The sequence below is a fragment of the Heterocephalus glaber genome, unplaced genomic scaffold, assembly GCF_053883595.1.
Source record: "Heterocephalus glaber isolate CG9 unplaced genomic scaffold, H.glaber_assembly_v1.0 deba00000621, whole genome shotgun sequence".
NCBI classification, from domain to species: domain Eukaryota; kingdom Metazoa; phylum Chordata; class Mammalia; order Rodentia; family Bathyergidae; genus Heterocephalus; species Heterocephalus glaber.
This window is the reverse complement of record NW_028258153.1, coordinates 7,699,795-7,716,773: the sequence shown is the minus strand read 5'-3', so window position 1 is coordinate 7,716,773 and position 16,979 is coordinate 7,699,795. Positions and strand designations below refer to the sequence as shown.

Genomic DNA, 16,979 nt, shown 5'->3' with positions numbered 1-16,979 from the left:
AGACAATACCTGGCAACTAGTATTGCTTTTAGCTATGGTTATCATAAGATAGCTGTGAATAGACACAATATGTAACAAAATACTGTAAGATACACAGGAAGATGAGGTGCTATTTGTTTTTTATTTAATTTTTATTAGTGCATATTAGTTAAACAGACCAGTGCATTTCATTTTGGCATACTCGTACATGCAAATAACACACTTTAATCATCCTTCAAATTACCTTTCTTCCCTTTTCTCTCCCTCCTTCATCTTCTTCCTCTGCTCTAACAGTTTCTTCTGTTTTCATGTCTGCCCACCCCTAGTTTCCTCATATGGGAGAAAACATGTGATATATGACTTTCTGTGTCTGATGAAGCCCTAAATATTTGAGTGAAGACAGTATAAAGAATGTGGATGTATTCTAGGTAAAAGGCCAGGCAACAGGCAATGAAAATCTGAAGTACATTATACTACTATACTGTGCTATGCTATGCTGTGTTGTGCCCTACTGTGCTATACTGTATTGTACCATATCATACCATTCCATACCATGCCATACCATTCCATACCATACCATACCATACCATACCATGCTATATTGTAGTTAAGTTTATGGTGAGCAATTGTTTTCAACCAGCCTCCTTCAGTAGACCCCAGAAGACTAGACCAAACCAGAATGGTCTCATGCTAGGAGATATGTAACCAAACTGAACTCTGAAATGGGCAAGCTTTCCAAGAAAACAGGATATTCACAGAAACCAATCAAAAGGAGACCAGTGTTCCTGATCTAGCATATCAAAGAAATCCCCTCTGTTTTGATCCTACAAGGAAAGTAACTTGAAAATGACCAATCCCCATTTTGCTCCATTTCCACTTATAAAGCCAACCCCTTTGCTCAGTTCATAGGACACTCATTTTATGTCATAGTCTAAGAAGTTGCCTTGGTGTGGAATTCCAAATAAAACAAATTCAATCTTTAAATTTTCTACAAGTTTGTCTTCTGTCTCTTTACTGTACAGCACTTCCCAATCCTTCCCTATTCTATACTAGTGTGAAGACAGAGGGGCCATCAACTATAAGGGACATTGTAGTAGCACAGAATCAGCAAAGTGTTGACATTCATTAGATAGGGTATGCAGGTGACAAGAAGAAATCAAAGGCAATTGAACATGTTGAGCTTTGTCAAGTTGACAAATGATGGAATCATGAATACTGGGAAGTCAGAAAAAAGCAAACTTATTTGTAGAAGAATGTAGCTTGATTTGGAGCATGTTCAGTTTGAGGTGCTGGTAGGGTATTCTAGCAGTGATGTCTAACTGGCAGTTGGAAATGATGTTCAAGGCAAAAGATGGGTTCTTGAGATATTGGAATTTAAGTCTCAGCAACAGCACAGTTGAGAGCTTGGATAACAGAACCAGAGAGAAAATAAATACGGTATCTGTGCATTTAGAATGATAATGCGTTTCTGCTGCTGGCTCGTTAATCTCCTTTCATGAGTTTCCTTGCTTTCCCTTACTTATTCCACATTCTCCCATTCTCCTAAATGTGTTTCCAGGGATAACAACCAAAATAAACAACTGGCACTTGGATTCTTGTTTCAGGGCAACTTAGAGATGAATGGAAATCATAACGGCTTTTGTGTTTGTTTTGTTTTCTTGGGACAAGGTTTCACTAGGTAGTTCAGGCTGGCCTTGAACTCATGAACTCACTATGGCGTCCAGGCTGGCCTCAAACTCATGGCATCATCCTGCCTCAGCCTCCCTATTGCTGGGATCACCAGCATGCACCACCACACCTAGCATAACAGCTCTTATTAGAGAATGTGTCAACTCTTTGAACTCACCAAAATGCTCTGTTTGCATTAGTCTACTGGTAGTGGAATTCTACCTTGGTAGGACCTAAAATCCAATGGAAAAATTAAAACTAGAATCTTAATAGCTCTAAAACTAGAGCTAGGCACAGTTCTTCTCACATAATGTTGTTCAATCTATATTTGGAAAACAAAGAATACAGAGATCAAAAGATCACTCCATGAATATGAAAATAGAGCAAGGACTATTTATTGATTGATCACTAAGAATATTTGGCAAACCTTTGTGGGCCGACACACCCTTCCTACTGGGGATAGATGTACCTTGTACACCTGCAGCCTCTCAAGATCCATTACCTTTGACTTCAGACTCCCCACCCTCCTCCTTGAACTGCATCCTGAGAGGCATTTGCCTTTACCTCACTACTATTTTCTCCTGTCATTGTGCTTGTGTAACCCTTTATAAATCCCAAATATGGAAAATATTTTAAGGCTTCATATGTGGGGCAGCTTGTTTCCCCGAGGACCTAGAAGTTCTCACCTTAATCTTATTAGCACATTCTTCAGATCGCAATGTGGGGTGGGTGACTCCTGAAAGCCTTTCTGTAGAGGACTAACCCAGTCATGGGGTGTGGTTTCTTGTAATAGCCAGTCAGGAAATCTTCCTCCCTAAACTCCTGTCCTGACCCCTTCATGAACTTTTTCTCCTAGATCTTGCTGTCTGCATTACAAGGAAGATAAATAGTGGAATCAGAGAACTTCGAACTAGAGCCCTGGGATTATCAACAGGTAATGGTGATACAAGGTGTGGGAGGTGGCTGCATAATATTTATGATAATACACTTGAAAATGGCAGTTCCTTCAGGGTGCTAATAGCAGTACCTTTCAAAGCTATCTTTTTGCAGTATGGCTTTCAAAGTGTGATCCACGTACTACCTATATTAGAAGAGCTTCTAATGCTACTTAAATGTAGATTTCTGGCCCAGCTCAGGTACACCAAGTTAGAAATTCCTGTAAATGTGCATCCATTTGCATGTTTAAGGAGCTCTCCCAATGATAAAGTGACAAATTTATTAAGTCTCAGGATTGGAAATGTCACATTCAGAAACATCTTCAATACCAAGACAGTTGGTCACCTTGTGGACACATCTTATTCATATTAAACTTTTAGAGCTGACTTACACTCCCAGATATACCACCCTGGTGTTACTTTTAGGTGTTACTTTTACTTGGTAAAATTTTCTGATGCCTTGAGTTAACTTTAGTCCAGAGCGACACTGGGATGACATAGATCTTGGTGAGAGCTTTCGGTAGGAGCTTGAGTATTTAGGGGACCCAAAGTATTTCTTTGGTTATTTTACTTTTCCTTGCTTTTGACCCTCAGCTGCTGGGGTCAAACTTGGTCCTGAGTTCGTTGTCCCCAGTTTTGTTCTGTGTCTACACATGGTTTATACAGTCATTTGTTCTCTTATGCCCTCTCTCTCCATATCCAGCAGACAAACATTATTGTGTGATGATGATATACTCTTGAATTGGTTTGTGTCTTTATAAAGCTAACAACAGTGTTTCCTGTGTGTTTGAATTTAAACAGATGTTATTCTGCTGCAGGTTTCATTTAACTCTTGTCCCATTCTGTTAATTATTGTCTTTAAAGCTGTGCAGTCTTTTATTTTGTTGCTTCTTGTGGTAAATGGCTAAGATGGCTCCCAGTGATGGCAGCCTCCTGGGATTCACGTCCTTGTGCAATCATCTGACCTTAATAGAGGGCCAGACCTAATGACTTGCTCTTAATGAATGGAATGTGGCAAAAGAGATGGGACATCACTTTTTAAATTAGATCACAAAAAGCCTCTGTCTTCCCCTCTTGTTCTTTCACTTGCTCACTCTGGTGGAAGCCAGCCACAAATCTCCAAGCTGCACTAAAGAGAACCTAATTGCAAGGACCAGAGAGAAGTATCCAGCAAACAGCCAACATGAGATTAAGGGCCTCAATCCAATAGCAAGGAGGAACCGAATCCTGCCAACAACCTTGTGGATGAGCTTGGAAGCAAATCTTCCCCTCGCCTGGGTGAGATATGAGATGACTGCTGCTCTTGCCAACTCTTGATTGCAGCACTGTGAGAGACCCTAAGCCAAAGGACCCAGCTAAACCATGCTGGCTCCTGAATCATAGAAAGTGATATAGCAAATGTTTGTTGATTTAAGATGCTGAATTTGATGTAACTTGTTGCACAGAAATAGATCATGGATATTATTCTAATTACTGCACAGTACCCCTGGCATGTCTACCACAATTTACCCGTCTGCTTCTCCAGAAAAACAGCTGATCAATTCTAATTCTACTAATGAAGCCAATACCATGCTGTGAACACCTTGAGCCAGACCCCCTTCTGGAACAATGGCACCAGTTTTCAGGGAGGCATATGCACAATGGAACTGCTAGGGAAGCCCAGAAACTAGGGAAACACTCAGAATTCAGGAATTTAACAAATTGAGAGGACTGCTACTTTTAAAAGAGGACTTTTTCCCATAAGCATTTGCTGTAAGGTGGGTAGTCCTTGAGGGGAAATAGAGACCACTTCATTAATGGGTATTTTAGATGTGGGATGGTAGGTTAAGAGCTAGTAAGAGGTGGTCTGAGGAACAACTTGGAGAGTTGGTGTCTTGTCTTGAAAAGACACTCTGGTATTTTCCTCTTTTGTTACCCAGGTTGACTGATTCATGCTGGGAGGAAGAGGGAGGAAGGCTTGTTCAAAGCTGAGTTGACACATCTATAACCATTGAAACAATATTTCTCTGTTTGGATTTAGTAAATGGCCTCAAGTTCCTGGAAATGTGTACAGAGTCCCCGTGGCCATGAGAAGATCTGTCATTTTATTTTTTACAGTAGGCTAAAATATATTTGGAAGTCATTAGACTGTGGCTGTCCTATATCAAAAGGCGTTTCATAACAAAACACCATCATGCCCCATTTATAGTAATAGCATGCTGTGTTCTGGCTGCTGTGGGCAAATAAAATATGTTCTTGTAACATAAACAGCCTCACCTTCCCTCTAAAGACTAAAGGGCTATGAAAGATTTATTTAAATGGAATTTTGAAATATAAAGACATGTGCAAAAACATGTTTTATATATATATATGTATATACACAATGAGACAGATCAATTACATAAGACAGATTGGCATAGTTGAAATGTCAACTCTAAAATCTAATAGATAATGCTGGAAAGAAGAATGTCAGAAACAGAAGGGACATTAAAAATATTTCAGTTCAGGCACTAAACTTTGTCCTTTTTTCCCAATTATTTTCGCTGTGATAAAACACATGTAAGATAAATTTCCCATCTTAGCCATTTGTAAGTGTACAGTTTGGTGGCATTATGTGCATTCATAGTGCTGTGCGACTATCACTACTATCCCTCTCTGTAACATTCTCCTGTGGTGAAGCTGAAACACTATGCCCATTAAATAGTAACTCCCTATTCTCCACAAACCTGAAAACCACCATTTAACTTTGTCTCTATGATTTTGACTTCTCTACCTTATATAGGTGGAAGCTTACTGTATTTGTCTCTGCCACTGGTTTGTTTCATTTAGCATAATGTCCTCAAGGCAGATCCATGACAGGACTTCTTCCTTTTTGATGGCTAACATTCCATTGTATGAGTGCACCACATTTTGCTCACTCATTTGGCAGAAACCTTGTGTTGCTATTGTGAATAATGCAGCATAAACATGGTGCACAAATATCTCCTCCAGACCAAGCTTTCAATACTTTGGGTTAAATATCCAGAAATGAAATTAATCATATAGTAATTTCATTTGTATCATTTTGAAGAACTACTATACTATTTTCCACACCAACTGTACCATTTTTACTGGTTCCTATTAAATTTATAACCTACTAGGTTTCAATGTGTATAATATATTCTGATCATATACATCTCACCTATTACCCACTCTTATACCCTAATTTTCCTCCTTCTTATTCCCTTCGTCTTGTCTAATAATAGTAGTCACCCTTCTACTTTCATGTCATCTTTTATTAGATTCTACATATTAGGGAGAAAATATGGTGCTTATCTTTTCTGGGTCTGACTTATTTTGCTTAACATGATGATCTCCAGTTCCATTCATTTTCCTACAAATGACATAATTGTATTCTTCTTTATGACCAAATAATACTCTGATATTTATGTCTCACATTGTTTTTGAACATTTGTTTGTTGAAGGGCACCTAGGTCTGTTCCATATCTTGGCTATTGTGAATTGTGCCACAATAAATATGAGTGTGCAGGTATCCCCTATACCTTTGAGTATATACTCACCAACCAAGGGTATAGCTGGATCAAATGGTAGCTCTATTTTTAGGTTTTTTTGGGAACCTCCATACTGATTTCCATAAAAGCCATGCAGTACCAATTTACCTTCCCACTAGCAGTATGGGAGAGGTCTTTACCCTTGGATCCTCGCCAGCATTTATTGTTTCTTGTATTCTTTTTTTTTTTTGGTACTGGAGATTGAACTCGGGTCCTTGCGCTTGAGCAGCAGGCGGCAAAACCACTGAGCTAAATACCCAGCCCTGTTTCTTGTATTCTTTATGGCCATTCTGATGGGGATGAGATGGCATCACAATGTAATTTTGATTTGCATTTCCCTAATGGCTAAAGATGTTGAACATTTTTTTTCATATACTCATTGGCTACTTGTACTTCTTTTGAGAAGTATGTTCAATTTATTTGCCCATTTACTGATTGGGCTATGTGATTGTTTTGGTGTTAAGTTTTGTGAGTTCTTTTTATATACTAAATATTAACCCTCTGTTAGAAGATTTTTCTCATTTTGTAGGTTCTCTCTTCTTAGTTGTTTCGCTTGCTGTGAAGAGACTTTAATTTGATGCAATCCCATTTGTTGATTCTTGCTATTATTTTCTGTGGCATTGAAGTCCTATTCATGAAGTTTTTGCCTATGCTTAAGACTGCAAGTATTTCCCGTATGTTTTCATTTAGCAGTTTCAAAGTCTCAGGTCTTATATCTAGTTCTTTGATCCATTTTGAATTAATTTTTGTGCAGGCTGAGAGATAGGCATCTAGTTTCCATCTTCTACATCTAGATATCCAGTTTTCCCAGTACTATTTGTAAAGGAGGCTGCCTTTTCTCCAACATATGTATCTGGTTCCTTTGTCAAGAACCAGATGGCTGTCACTGAGTCTGTTTCTGTGTCCTCTGTTATATTCCAATGGTCTACGTGTTTAGTTTTGGGCCCCTACAAGACTGTTATTGTCACTCTAGCTTTGTAGTATAATTTGAAATCAGATATTGTGGTGCCTCAATCTGTGCTCTTTGTTTAGATTTATTTTGGCTATTCTGGTCTTTTGTGTTTCCACATGAATTTTAGGTTTGTTTTTTCTAGTTTTGTGAAGAATGTCATTGGATTTTGTATCCTGTTGTTTTGTTTTTGACAATAGCTAACCTAGTGTGAGATGTGACATCATGTAATTTTTTTATATTGTAAAATTAATTAATCCATGTTCTTTTTTAAAAATCATGTAATTTTGACTTGCATTTACCCAATGATTTGTGTGCTAAGGATCTTTTACAGTGTCCTCTTTTTATGCCTCCTATTGGAGGCCTTGGACCATTTTTAAAGCAGTCTATTTATTTTTCTGTTTCTGAATTGTAAGAGTTCTCTACATATCTGGATATTAATCCCTTGTCATATATGTGATTTGCAAACATTTTCTCTCATTCTAAGGGTTGACATTTTATTATGCTATCTCTTTTTTTTGATGCATGAATTATTTTTAAACATTCATGACTTTTAATTTGTCTTTTTTAATTTTGTTGACTATGCCCTTCATGTGTCATATCCCAGAAGTCATTGCCAAATCCAGTGTTATGAAATCTTTGCCCTAACTTTTTCTAAGGGGTCTACAGTTTTAGGTTTTATAAGGCTTTTATCTATTCTGAGTTAATATTTGACAGGTAAGTGTTCAGCATCATTCTTTTGCATGTACATATCTAGTTTCCCCGAGATCATGTGTTTGAAAGGCAGGCACCTCGTTTAATGAATGAGGAAACTAAAGCCCAGAAAGAGATATGTCCAAGGTTTATGGAATGTCAGCAATGGGGTATAAAATAGAAACTGATCCTCTGACTCCTGGACAGTGCTGTCCCAAATTTATAACTAACATAATTTTAAAATGTTTGGAATATGAAAACAAATTATTCTCTTATTTCTCTTGAATTCATTAATGGTGTAATGTCAAACACATGCGCAGATAGAGCACATGATGATTTAAAAATAAATCTACAAATTCTTTCGTATTCTTCCCTCAAGAGTTAGAGCTTAATTCATCTTCCATTAAGTGCAAACCGGACTTAGTAACTTGCTCCTAAAGATTAGAATATGGCGAAAATGTCACTGTGTGGCTTCTGAGGTGAGTTCATAAAAGGCATTGCAATTTCCTTCTTGGTGCTTGTCTCAATAACTCCTCCAGGGCACATCAGCTGCCATGTCTGGTTCTTCACCTCTTCATCATGAGGAATCAGCTCCCTTCTCATGACCATGGGAAGTTCTGAGAACTAACCAGCCTCCCTTACACTGTGAAAGCAGCTGTCTATTTTGTTCAAAAGGTAGCCTGTTGGAGAACATCTTCTCCCACTCCCAATGCCTTGGGACCTGAGATTCAACAGCAAGAAGAAAAGAAGAGCAAGGGCTTCTTAACTTCCCTCTGGTTACCTGTGTCTGGTCTGTAGCCTGATGCACCTGGGCTCTGCTACTATTATAGATAGGTGAGTTAATTAGATATCTTGTTGGCAGGTAGACAGGGGCTTCCTTAAGGTGCCAGCCCTCCAGGAGCCCAACACAGCAAGAAACCAACATGGAGAATAATTGAGGCACATTCACTGGTAAGCATTATAAAAAGGAAAAGAAGTACTACTTCCCCTAGAGATAGATAGCAGTGATTGATATTCTAAATGGGAAATCCCTTGTATGTGACTTCTCTTTTCATTTGATCCCCATTTAATCAATGTTACCTGGGTGACTGTACTTCTAATCTTATTGGTTGGTCATGGTTTTGTCCCACCTCATGGCCACCTTGTCAATTTCCATTGGGTCCTATATTTATAGTTTTGTCCCACTTTGTACCCACCTCACCACATGGCTTTACTGTATAAAACATCTTTGAAAAGTGGGGTGGGTGGGCAACACACTTTCTGGTCCCCCTTCTGTCTCTCTTAGGCAGAAGCTTTCTTTCTCCCAATAAATTTTTCCTACTCTTAACCTCCATTGTTCCTAGAATTCATTCTTCGATTTTAGAAAACACGAACTCACATTTCAGATATCTGGTAGGTTTTGGAGTTATATCTCTTCCCTCTATATCATTTTGGAGGTCCCGCTGAGATTACTGGTCAGAGGTAAGAGTTTGCTCTTGTTCCACAAGTTCTAACTTTGGTCTTTTTACTTCATAGAATGTAACTTTTTGTTTCATTGGCTCTGGCTATTTGTCTCACAGATTATGGTTTCTGTTTCATAAATTCAGTCCTTTGTTTTGGCTTTTGTTTCAAAAGTGTCTTAATTCTAAGTAGTGTGTTTTAAATGTTTGCAAATTTCTTGTTTTTCTTATGCATTGTCTTTTGTTAAAATTACATTTTACTCTTGTTTTGTACGTGTTCATTTGGACTTAGTTGCTTAAAGATGTTATAAAATGGGTCTCATAAAATTGTCTCAAATAAAGACAGTTCAAGCTTTTATCTGTCCCTTATAGAATGCCAAATGGTGGTTACTCGGCCAGCTAGTAATTGCCTTTAGGGCAGCTGCCACTCTCAAACCAGAGGACAGGTTTCTCTAGTTGCCTTCTGTTGAATCCCCACTCCCATTGACACCAATGGTGGGTGGAATGTTGACCAGATAGGCAATTGGGTTCCTTTTGGAGACAGATCTCTGATTGCATGGAACTAGCAGAAACTGAGGTGACAACTGTCAGGGCTACCTTCTGGCAGATACCCAAAAGGTCCCTCAGAAGAAACTAGCTCCAGACAGTCCATCTGGGTAATCAGCAGAAAATCTCCACATTTTGTCCCTATCTGGACTCCTTCGGGAGGTGAAAGGGGAACTCTGTCAGCAGATATCCTCTGTCTCAGAGTGATCTGAAACGATGCTGTCAGAACCCTTTCTTAAGCCTCCATTAAGAGTTGAGCTACAGGTTTGGACTGCTTTCTCTACTACTAGTAAGACTGCCAGACAAATGTGCAAAACAATTCTTTGATAGAGTAAAAACTACCTGAACCTTTTCTCCCCCCTAGGTATGGTCTTCATCATTTATGTGTGTATGGGAGAAAAATGCCTTTTCTGATAGGTTATACACTTTGGAAGGTTGACTGTGGACTTATAAAATGCTATATGGTGATTTTTTTTTTTTTTTTTTTGGATGTTTAACCAGCTTGAGCTTTATTTGGACTTTTTCTCTCTGCTACCGAGTTAAAACTCCCCTTAAACTTTTCTCCAACTTGTTGGGAGTTCATTTCAGAATCCCTAGTAGTCAGACCACTCCTCCTTCCAGAAAGTCAGACTAAGGCAACTCGAAACAACTGTTTTGTCTTGCACTAGGGAAAAATAACAATCAGTAACTTGAATTTGTGTTTTTACATGTTAATTAGAATATGAGACTGATTTGGTCAGTCTTTCTCTTCCTTCATGTTTCCCAGTAGGAAGTTAATAAAGATGCCTTTACTATGTAGATTGCAGCTGCTAAAAAGACCTATGAGTTTCAAATACTTAGTAAATTTAAAATGGAACTTAAAGTAGTAGCCTTGTCTTGCTAATAAAAGTTGCCTAAATGACTGGATAGACAACAGAAATTTCTTAGAGCTTTCTCTGCCCTAGGGCCCAGGGCAGAATCTCTGAACAATCTCTGGAGGTGATCTCTTTTACAGGAAAAGTGCCCTAATTTAACTGTTGACTTATTTTCCTCTCTCTTTCAAGGAACTAAAAAGCAGTGGTTTAAATCTCTTGGTTTGCTAGCAATACTTCCTTCTCTAAACATGATTGTTATGGCTGAAGTCAATTATAAGTTGTGCTTTAAGAGTACCTACTGGAGTAAGGATATGAGTTACCTGAGGAAGATAAGATCGTGTGCTGGTAAAGGATAGATAGTCCAGTTCAGTTTTATTTTCTGGTTCTCTCTCCAGATGGTAGCTACCTACCCTGGAGTAGTATAAATATTGGGGGATGCCCTAGGGATGTCCTAGGGGGCACAGGAATCAAGCAGAGACTTATGGGATGTCATATTTATTTCTCTTGTTTCAAATTGGGACTGTATATCTGAACCTCTTACTCCTTTGGAATATATTAAGGAGCAATTTAGTATTTCTCTACATCCATGTGTGGTGTGACTACCTCCTAAAGCCAAGTACACAGAGGAAAGTACTATGATGCTATCTCACAATTAGAATTATACTGTAAAAGAGAGAAAATGGTCAAAATCATCTTATGTTGAGATTTTCTTTACATTAAGAAGTAATTCTTGCTTGTGTTCAAATGTAAATGTGGGCCATAGAAAAATGAGACACACCTCACCCTTAAGGCATTCAGTACCTCTAAGTCTTAGGCTACTCCTCCCCCTAATTACCAGGTGCTGAGGGGAGAATTTCTAGGCCAGCTATCATTAATCTCCATGAAGCTGTATCCATCCTTAGCTAAACTGTTGAGGTCTCTCAAAGACAATATCCGTTGCAGGAGATAAATGGCAAATATGGGACTACCTGTGTTCATGTGTCTTTTTCTCTCAGTAATCTTAGACAGATCAAATGAGACTTAAAAATTTTCAGATGACCCTGATATGTACATTGAGGTCTTTAGAGGACTTACTCAGACCTATGGACTAGATTAAAAAGATGTAATGTTGCTTTTAAATCAAACATTGATTTCTAATGAGAGACAAGTAGTATTATAAGCTGCTACTACATATAGAGAGATATTTTAATTTTGGATGCTCAAAAAGACAGGCAGCCAGGGGAACAACTGGTTTCTAGTAGAACACAAGCAGTTGCTATACAAGACCCCCACTGGCCTGCCAATCAGATAAGAGATTAAATAGAAGACATTTTCAGGCATGTATTCTTGAATATCTAAAAAACATGAGAACCACGTCCTTCAATTATTTTAAATTGTCAACTATTTATCAGGAAAAATAGGACATCCCTACATCCTGATTTGATAAAAGAAAATATTACAGTTTTTCCCAAGTCACGGTCTTGCAATATGTAGATGGTATGCTGTTATGTGCTCCCTCAGAAGAGCTTTCTAGCCAAGACATCTGCTCTGCTGAATTTTCTAACAGGCAAGGGTTATAATAGTTCTAGATCTAAGGCTCAACTTTGCTGCCTCGAGGTAAAATATTTAGGCCTTATTATATCTAAGGGAACCCAAAGACTGGGGGAAGAAAGAATTAAACCAATTCTTTCCTTTCCACAGCCCAAGACTGTAAAACAGCTAAGGAGATTCCTGGAAATTACAGGCTTTTGTGGCCTTCAGATAGCAGGATATAGTAAGATTGTGTGGCCCCTCTATTAGTTCGTAGAAAAACCCAAGAGACAGACACCTGGGAACCTCATTCCCAGACCAAACTCTAGAAGCGCAAACAAGCACTTCTAAGTCCCTAACTACAGGACACCATTTCAGTTTGTATGTTAATAAAAGGTGAGACATGGCTTGGGGAGTGTTTCTACAACATCAGGAAGGTGCTCAACAGATTATTTCAATCATAAATTAGATATTATAGATTCAGAGTAATTCATTAAAAGGGTAAGCCCTAAACAATATAGTTAGAACACTTCCATTCTCTTTCAAGAGACAAAAAGCAACCATTTGGGTTCTTTGCTTATTGGTTTGAATTTTTTGCTTGGCAGTGGAGTAGGAGTGAATCATAGCTTTTGTCTCTGGAGACGTATTTTGCTAAGGATTGAAGATCCACTCTGGAAAAGCTCTTGATCTTAATTTTCCTTCTACACCTGAGATTTAGTTCTTGTGCCATACTTAGAGGCACTCTTGTTCCTTCTCCACTGCCCTGCTTCTGAGAAATAATGCAGTTTGATTCAAGACACTTCCCTCCTCTGTGGCTGCTGGATTTCAAGACAAAGCTTTCTTTCTCCTGATAAATTTTTCCTACTCTTAACCTCTGTTGTTCCTAGAATTCCTTCTTCAATTTTAGAGAACACAAACTCACATTTCAGATATCTAGTAGGTGTGGGAGTTACATCTCTTCCCCCTTTATCACTACCAGCCCACCTTGTATGGCACTGACATGCAGGGAAGTGTGTTCCTTTTCAAGGCCTGTCTCTGGAGCCTTAAGAAAACATTCCAGATCACATTAAAATAGGCATGAGACCTAGCTTCTATTCCAGCTCTGCCTGGATCTAGTTGTGTCATATAGGCAAGTTCCTTCTTTTTTTGATGTTCTCAAGTATGGCCTTTTCAACTAAGGGTGTAATAATCATCAATGCATTGTCTTCTTCATAAAATGAGGACCTGAAGACACTGGCCACCATAGAAGGATGAATGAACAATTCCCTTTGCTTCACTAGAATTTGTAGTCCAGTGCCTCTACATGTCTTTCCTTGGCTTTGTTTGTCCACTAAGTCCTTTCAGCTAGGGTCTCATCAGTACCATAAAATAGAAGAAAACTGCCAAGCAAATATAACTCAGGTGGAAGCTCACCTGTGAGAAAGAAGGTGATGTATTCAAGCTGACTCAAATGGGAGGTGGATGCCTGGAGATGGGTTGTATTGGCTTTACCATCCACTGGCTGCATGATCTTGGATAAGCTACCCTAGTCCTCTTCATTTCAGCTCTTGCTCTTTAAAGAAAAAAAAAAGTAATGATGATTATAACGGTCAGCATTTACTGACTGCATTCTAAACAGTAGATGAACTCCCATACATTGCCTTCAACACAACACAGTGACATAGGAACTAGTATATCCATTTTTATTTATGAGATAATAAAGGCTGGGAGATAGTGAGTGGCAGACCCAGGATTCAACCCCAAACATTTAACTAGCACTGTCATAGTAATTCTGAGTCATTTTCAGCGTAAATTAAATTGGAATTATCCATGAGGTAAGGCATATGTATAAAATGTATGAGGCTCACTCTACCCAGGTATTTACACAAGGAACCACAGAAGTTGTCACTAAAGTTAGTGTCAGGGCACATGTGTTTGCTATCAGGATATGGCACTGCTGGTTCTGGTGGAAAGGGAAGGCTCTATCTACCTTGGCTACCAGTCATTGTGATTTTGTGGGGCCTACTATATAGCAAGGCACAAAAAAATGGACCAGGATATTACTTTGCAGGCCATCAGCAGAATCTCTGCCAGCATTTTCTGTAGTAATGGACAAGGATGTCATCCCATAGGCATTAAGGACCTTGGCACTGGACACTGGCAGGAACTGAATGTTTTAGGCACACATCAGCAGTGACTGGAGTCATTGCCCTACATGAGCTAGGGTAGGAGAAGATAAAAGCACCAGATGTCACAAGTGTTTGCAGAGTAAACGGGACACACCCCCAGAGGCTGTTGACCAGATACCAAGGAAGACAGAAACGCACGACTACTGGAAGAAATTTGAGAGAGATCTTAAATTTTCACACAACAGAGTGTACTTTCTTGGAGAAATACTGTGTGTGCTCTTGGGATTCTATTTTTATCCCTAGGTTTGGGTGGTCTGGAAAATGTAGGGTACTAATGAAACCAAAGTTTGCTACCCAACCTGTGCTCTACAAGGGTCTTTTGCTTTGCCTTCTGATCTCCAGAATCAAACTCAAGGCACAGAAGCCCCAGGGCAAGTAAATGCAGATCCACTGAGGAAGTGAAAGGGTTTCTGATGCTAATTTGTTGCCCCAGGGGACTGACTGGTGTTACCCTACAGTAATCACTAATTCTGTGGTTGCAGTCATGCTCAGAGAGAAGAGTGAATGGTTTCTCTGACTGGACTCAGGGCTTTCCAGAGAAAGAAGTCTGGTCCAGGGCAAAGGGGCATTGTTCCCTGATGACTGTTGGAAAGTGGAGTGCTCTGGAAGGAAGGGGTCTGCAGCTACCTGAAGGTGGTGAGTGCCCGTAGGGGTGAGGGGTGGGGGACATGTGGTGAGGACCACATTCCTCCTACCGGGAAAAAGGGGCTGGCTTCCTTCTGAGAATACTTTCTGCTGGGAAGGGGCTGGATGACCTATCCACCTCCCACCACGCCTGCAAATGGAGAGCTTTCCTACCCCAGAGGAAGGAGAGAGGAGACAAAAGGAGGGAAAGGGCTGCAGGGCATGTTCCTCTTCTCTCAGTAAAAAGAAAAGCTGTCTTCAATTAGGAAGGGAAAGCAGATTTAAAGCATCTGATGGGAAGAGTGCTTGTTCTGTAAGGCCTTGGAGAGTAGGGGGAGAGAGGGGGGCAGATGTGAGCAGCCCAGAGGCTTGCAGACTACAGCCTGCCTTGTGGGCCTGACTCCCCATCCTGTGGTTGAGGTCTCTGGCTACCTCCTGCCCTGGATTGAAGAGAGCCCTCTGAGCAGCCCAAACCTGGGGGCAACACACCCACTGCTTTCTCTTGGGGGGTCAATAGGTAATTTTCACAACAGCAAGACCACCCACTGAGCCACTACACAGGTCGCAACCTCTAGCATTTAGGCAACTAATGAGTTTGGTTTTGCCTGCAGAGAGGGAACACCTCTTCTTATCTCACCTCTACCTAGCTGCCTGCTGCCCCTCTCTTTTTTCAGACTAAGTCTCACTGTGTAGTCCAGGGCAGCCTTGAACTTTTTATGTAACCCATGATAACCTCAAACTTAAAATCCTCCAGCTTCTCACAATCCTCCCACCCCAGATTCTGGGACTGCTGGGACCACATGTGCGTATCACCATACCCAGCCTCCTCCTTCTTTAAAACACTTCCAACCTCCAGCCTCTAGGAAGTCTTTTCAGATGATTTTGGTAGAAACCATCCACACCTCTTCCCAACTACATACAAAGTGGTGATACAGCACTATGAGGTTGCTGCTCTTTCCTGCTTCTGGTGTCTTCTGTGCACTGCCTGCCTCCCACACCCCAGGCACAGCTAAAGACTGAAGGTCTTTGATTACAGGCAAGATTGTGACTAATTCCCTGGAAACCACTCCTTTCCCAAGACCCCAGGTTTTCACAGGCATCACAAGACTCCAAAGCCTGAAGGCTTTTCAGAGATTACCTGCAGGGTGGGATTTATTGCATTCCCCAAAAGGTCACTGCCCAAGCAGGCTCCCACCAGGATTGTTTTGGGGGTGGCAGGCAAGACCTGGAAAGGAGGCCAGGGAAGGTGCATTCCATTTTTTTCAATGACTGAGTTGACTTAGAGCTATGCATTCCAGGAATTGTGCAAATGTGGGTCTAGTGTCTCATTTCCACCAGCCTCTTGCCTGGGAACATGGTTCTCTTACCGGTTCACGGCTGTGTTGAGTACCCAAGCCCTAGAGAGTCCCTCCTACTTCAAGCTACAATTAAGCACCACTTTCCGCAGGAGCAGCCATTCAAAGGTACATACCAGAGCTTCACTTCTGTCCCACCTGAGACTTCTAAGGCTTCCAGCCACAATGACAGCAATCAGTTGTCTAGAATGGAACCAATTTGATAAACGGAGAAGAGATGTAACTCCCAAACCTACTAGATATCTGAAACGTGAGTTCGTGTTCTCTAAAATCGAAGAATGAATTCTAGGAACAACAGAGGTTAAGAGTAGGAAAAATTTATTGGGAGAAAGAAAGCTTCTGCCTAAGAGAGACAGAAGGGGGACCAGAAAGTGGGTTGCCCACCCACCCCACTTTTCAAAGATGTGTTATACAGTAAAGCCATGTGGTGAGGCGGGTACGAAGTGGGATGAAACTGTAAGACCCAATGGAAATTTACAAGGTGGGCATGAGGTGGGACAAAACCATGACCAATCAATAACATTACAAGTACAGTCACCCAGGCAATACTGGTTAAATGGGGGTCGAATGGAGGAGCAAGTCATGAAGGAAGCATACAAGGATTTTCAGTAAGGGTGAGAGTCAGGGATATTTCTGGGAAAGGCTGGGTTAAGAACTTGATCCCCCACCCAGGTGATTGATACCTGTTTAGAATATCAATCACTGCTATTCATCCTACTTGGGTGTAGTA

The 16,979-nt window shown here is 40.3% G+C and overlaps 1 long non-coding RNA gene across 1 annotated transcript in view; it reads left to right on the top strand.

The window, feature by feature from the left end:
• The first annotated feature begins 2,436 nt into the window (after window positions 1-2,436).
• LOC110345737 (uncharacterized) overlaps window positions 2,437-16,979 on the top strand; it is a 40,849-nt gene continuing 26,306 nt past the window's right edge. Inside the window, exon 1 of the long non-coding RNA XR_015449156.1 lies at window positions 2,437-2,581. This is a non-coding gene — a long non-coding RNA (uncharacterized LOC110345737). The remainder of the gene's footprint in view (window positions 2,582-16,979) is intronic.